Source organism: Leuciscus leuciscus (assembly GCF_965113295.1).
Source record: "Leuciscus leuciscus genome assembly, chromosome: 16".
Lineage (NCBI taxonomy): Eukaryota > Metazoa > Chordata > Actinopteri > Cypriniformes > Leuciscidae > Leuciscus > Leuciscus leuciscus.
In genome coordinates, this window is record NC_138740.1 from 35,424,020 (window position 1) to 35,429,578 (window position 5,559).

The 5,559-nt window shown below is 37.6% G+C and overlaps 1 long non-coding RNA gene across 2 annotated transcripts in view; it reads left to right on the top strand.

Annotated features, from left to right (window-relative positions):
• The window catches only part of LOC309478217, a 19,878-nt gene extending 14,319 nt beyond the window's left edge, over window positions 1-5,559 (top strand). For both annotated transcript variants that reach the window (XR_014198866.1, XR_014198867.1), the window contains one exon: window positions 4,722-5,559. This is a non-coding gene — a long non-coding RNA (uncharacterized lncRNA). The remainder of the gene's footprint in view (window positions 1-4,721) is intronic.

Here is a 5,559-nt window from a genome sequence, read left to right on the forward strand (position 1 = left end):
AAAACCTGCCTGGAACTACTTTACTGGAAAATTGCATGCATTAGAATGTTCATCATCCAATCAGAATCAAGCATTCAATAGCCCTGTATTATAACTAACATTAGCCAACAATGAGCAATACATTTGTGATTTGTTTAATTATTTATTGATCTTTATCTTTTAATATTGTACTGAGTGTTTAAATTAACATTAACTAAGATTAATAAATGCCTTAGAAATATTCTTCATTGGTAGTTCATGTTAACCAATGTCGTCGTTATCAAATAAAACCTTATTGTAAAGTGTTACCAAACCATCCACTGATGTTGGCATGTTTTTCAGTTGTCCAGGCTTGTCTATCCATCATTAAGTGTGTTTGTGTGTGTGATCAGGTCATTATTCACATAAATGAGTGTTTTTGATAGATGTAATATCATCTGTTCTGTTGTGGCCATATTGATCAGCGAATCTCGCTCATTCCACCACAGATTCAATGGCAAGTAGGTCACCAACACGCCTCCTCCGTGTTCCTAATAAATGAACAACGTCTTTAGAGTGCAAAACGCTTCATGTTAATTCATTAAAGCCATTGCTTTCAGCTGACAGTTCATCCTTTTTGTTTCCTATTCTGTTTTTGTAATTAAAAGAATCGTTTCCCCCTTAAAATAAATCATGTAATCATCATTATGTCATCCAACCCTTTCTTTATTCTGTATTCTTTATTCTTCTACATATCATGAAAGGTAATAGGGGATGTCAAGCAACAAAATGACCAAAAGAAACTGTATAAATAATCAAAAATGTGTTCCCCTGATTGCATCAAATTGTACTTGTACATGTATGACTTGTGCACTATTAAGTCAATAACAACTTCAATTTTAATCACAAAAAGCTATCGGATGTCTTCAAAAGACTTGGAATGGAGTTTTGAGAGCTTGATGGGCCTCATTATCTTTATTATGGGAATAAGGGCGGTCAGGACACTCTTCAAAAACTTGACTATCTTGACTGGAGAAGGTTTGGAACAATATTAGGGTGAGTAAACGGTGAGTACTATTATTTTTTTTTATTTTTTTCAACCACTCAACTAGATGTCCATTTACCTGCCAAGTTTAATCCCAACACAAACTTTTTGAGGGCGTAAAGCATTATTATCAGTGTTTTCTGGATCTCCGGTAGCACATAAAAGCATCTGCAAACTCAGCCGATGATGATAAAAAAAACATTAGCAGACGATGCCACCCACTCCGGTCTGGTCCGGTCTGTCAGCGCTAGTGTTTCAGCTCTGTAATTAGACTTCTGTTTGACAGCAGACAGCCACAGAACATGGCAGTCAGACCCTTAGTCCACCAGAACTGTTTACTGTGCCTTCATTTATAACTTTTTTTAATGTGGCAAGACAAATTTGGATGACAATTTTGGGCCTGACAGTCCTGGATTCCCTGGGAAACAGCCAACTGATCTGTTTAGCATTTAAGATGTGGCCTTTGCGAGTTTTCTTAAAGTAAACCTTTAAATAATTTTGCATTATTGAGGAATTTTATCAAAGACTTTCTACATTTACTAAATTTCAGGGTCTTGGTGTCTACGGATTCCTTGAGTCACTCCAAAGCCGTTGATATTCATTTTACCAAGATCAAACAATTTACAATTGATATAAATTATAATAACTTTTACACGCATTGAGTTATCGGCACAAAATTTGGTAGGGATCATTGATAGTATGACCTGAAGATACCTCAGAAATTTGAAGACATTGCCTTCTAGTCTTCAGAAGATATACATTTTTTTCTCTCCTTTGTAAGTCACTTTGTATAAAACCATCTACATTTAAATCTGAATATAAAAGCAAATCAGTTGTTTGTTGTTAGGTTGAGCAAAATACATTTTGACATAATTTTGAATCCTTTTGACTTGACTATATGGCTCTTTGAGGGTTATTTAAAAATATGATATGTTCTTCCGATTTGTTCTTTGGTTCCTCTGGGGTTTTAAGTTCTTCTACAGGAAACTGATAAACACTGACCGTTTCATATTCCTGTCTGTGTCGTGTCTGTTTAGTGAGATTCAGTGAGCGTGTTGTGACGGTTTAAAAGCATAGCACTCTTCAAAAACACCATTAATGCGAGCGTGCGTGTGGGCCGTGATGTGTGTTTGCAGCTTTAAAACATTGGACTCAATTTGCATGTACTGAATATAAAACACTCTGTCCTGTGTAGTGCTGTTTCAAAATGAATCCTGATTTAAAAACACACGTTAGAGATAAAAAACGAGCTGAATTCATTCTTCTAAACTTCAACGCTTTTATTTTCAGATTGAACACATCTGATCGCAGTTCAAAGATTTGAGAAAAGTGTAAAACTTCCCAAAACTACAGTAAATTTGAACTTTTTGGAGAACTGAGCACATGGTCACCATCCACATTCAATAGAGCAGCGTGAACATTCTTCAAAATGTCTCCTCTTGTGGTCTACGAAAGCCATATTAGTTTGGAATGAGTAAATAATTATAATAATGATAAGTTTCTGTTTTGGATGAGCTATTTCCTTTTACACAAATACAATCTCTCCGTCCCTCTATTATAACTCCCTGTGGAGATGATAGTTCTGCTTCTGAACATGAGGAAAAAAAGAGCGTCTGACTAAAGACTGACGATATTACCACAGTCTATCACTGCAAAGATGAGAGAAACTGTGTGTCATCACTGAGAAACCCATCAGCGGTGTTTTGAAGTGTAAAATTTGTGATCATGTAAAGACAAGGCTTCACACACACACACACACACACACACACACACACACACACACACACACACACACACACACACAGAGCTGTGTCAGTCCCTTTAGGGTGGGTTTCCCTCCTCCACTCATGACTCACACTAGAAATCTGTCATGTGACTCCAGACGGCCAATCAGACGCTGCAGAGTGGGGATTCCGTGTGTGGGAGTAAAACCTTCAACTAAATGACACATCACATCTCTTCATTAGAGCTTAACACAGTCCTGCCCTTCACCATTAACCTCCAAATATGGTTATATGAGGAAATAGCTCAGAAATAAATAAAATAATATTTAAAGATAGCATCTACACACAACAAACACAATGCTCATACAGGACTTAGGGTTAGTGATACACCCCTCTAACCTTTTTACTTGGGCTAGAATGCAACCCCATAGCAATTGTGGGATTTTTTTTTCACGTTTTACAGTCCAGCAGGTGAAAATAGTGTGTCTGATCACTTAACAATAAAGTGACACATGATTTGAGGGATTTTACAAACGCTGTGGAGAAAGAGAGAGTGTTATAGTCCTGGTTTCCTCACACACAGGTTTCTGCTCACTGGAGAAAAAGCCAATTAACATCAACGTCAGCAGCCATTTATTATCGGTGGAGGTGAAGTGAGATGACAGCGAGAGGAAGAGTCCTGACGTATCCGTAAACCCCCACTCCTCCCTCTTTCTCTCTGTTTCCCTCCTCAGGTCTCCTCTCCTCATCTGCGCTGCAGCAGGAGTTTGTGTGCCGAAAGCTGACGGGTTTTCCAGCTCATTGTTCTCACTCAGATCTCACGTTAGATTGACCTGATGTCAGCAAACACACGCACCTGGGCCAGGTGTTTCCCTGAGCGAGACAGAAGATGGCCTTCAAAGGGTGAACTAAATCAATCTTCATAAAAATATCTTCAATTATACCATCATCTATAGTTTACATTGGTGATTTAAAGTCCTCCTGTAGTCAATCATTTTATTTCTTAAAACTCATCTTTGATTACCAAAATGACATATTTAAAGGAAAATTTTTTTTATTTATTTTTTTATGGCTGTGTCTCATGTGACCTTGTTATTTGTACACGCTGTGACTATACAAATCACTGGGAGCAGTATGCTAGCTGGAGCCATTTACCTCCAGTCTTTGTGCTAAGCTACAGTAGCGGTGGGTGCGTCAGAGTTACGGCACGCACGGAGATGAGAAGGGTATGTATGGACTTATCTAACTCTGGGGGATACGGTGAATAAGCTAAAGTCCCAAAAAGTCGGCGTGTTCCTTTAAATGTTTTATTTTCTTGAAAAAAAATTCTTTATACCTTAAAATAGCTTGAATGTAACTTGACACCCTTGCCTCATTTAGTATACGCGGTCCTATGAATATGCAAATGAGCCCCGCCTCCACTCACTCACTCAGCTCAGAGATCACCTCGTTGACGATCACACGTTGATCTGATTGGTTACAAGGTAGTTTGTGACGTCAGAAACACCAGCGATTTCGAACCGTGTTTTTGAGACTGTCTTTGATTCACTGCAGTTTTAAGGAGAAAATACTCAGCAATGCTGTCGACTTATGAATTTACACATGATTTGTCTTAAAGCATATTAAAAACACCACATAGACATATAAACAACATTAAAAGCTTGATTTTCGCCACAGGGGGACTTTAAAAAAGCAGTTCTCAACCTTTTTGATCCCCCAATGTATAGGTTGATTTATATTTCAGCTTTAATAATGACGAAGCTACTTTTGGATTCACTGAAACTTGGATTTTTCCGTGAATATTCAAGTAGTTTAACACAATTATTTCATGATTCAAGAACTAAATGTACCATTCGCTTTGAACCCTGAATTTAGAAGACATTTTTAGTTGTTCGTGATTACTGGATAAGGATGTTTAAAATATTTTTTATTATAAACAATAATCCATTTCTACCTAAGTAGAAATCATATAATCATAAATGTTTCTTGAGCAGCAAATCATCATATTAGAATGATTTCTGAAGGATCATGTGACACTGAAGACTGGAGTAATGATGCTGAAAATTCAGCTTTGATCACAGGAATAAATTACATTTTAAAATATATTCACACAGAAAACAGCTAGTCTAAATTGTAATAATATTTCACTATTTTACTTTATTTTTTATTAAAACAAATGCGGCCTTGGTGAGCAGAAGAGACGTAATCATTCCAAACTTTTGACCCATAGTGTACGACTGAAGGAAACATTTTAGCGAGACACAATTACTTGTCCTTGACCATAAAGCATGTGTGTGTGAGACGTCTCTGACAGTGACAGTAACACAGTAACAGTTTAAGCATGGCAGTGATGATTGACACATCAGGACGACACTCGCCCACTCCTGTCCACTCGTGTTGTCACACCTGTCATGTGACCACAGGCTCGCGACTAGGCAAGTTGTTTGTGGATGTGTGGACATGTTCACGTAAGCGTTTGTCTGGCTGGACTATAAAAGAGCCGGTCGCTGTCTATTCAGACTCAGATAAGTGCTGTAACCATGACGGCCGAACCCTGAGGTAAAAGCAGATGCTATTCATGAGCAACACAACAGAAATGGAGATAAATATAGTCTTTCCAGAGTAAAGAAAGCCGGAAAAGAGGCAGGGTTCAGAGTCATAGCTCAGGACGTAGAAGTATTTTGTTTAGATATCAACTTTGTCTTAGATGTTTCTCCTAAAACGGACCTAAAAAAGTTGAAACACTAATTGCCATCCAGTTAATTTCATGAATCATGAATTTTGAAGAACTGAATATATACATCAGGATTGCTATTTGTTTTGACCACTGGA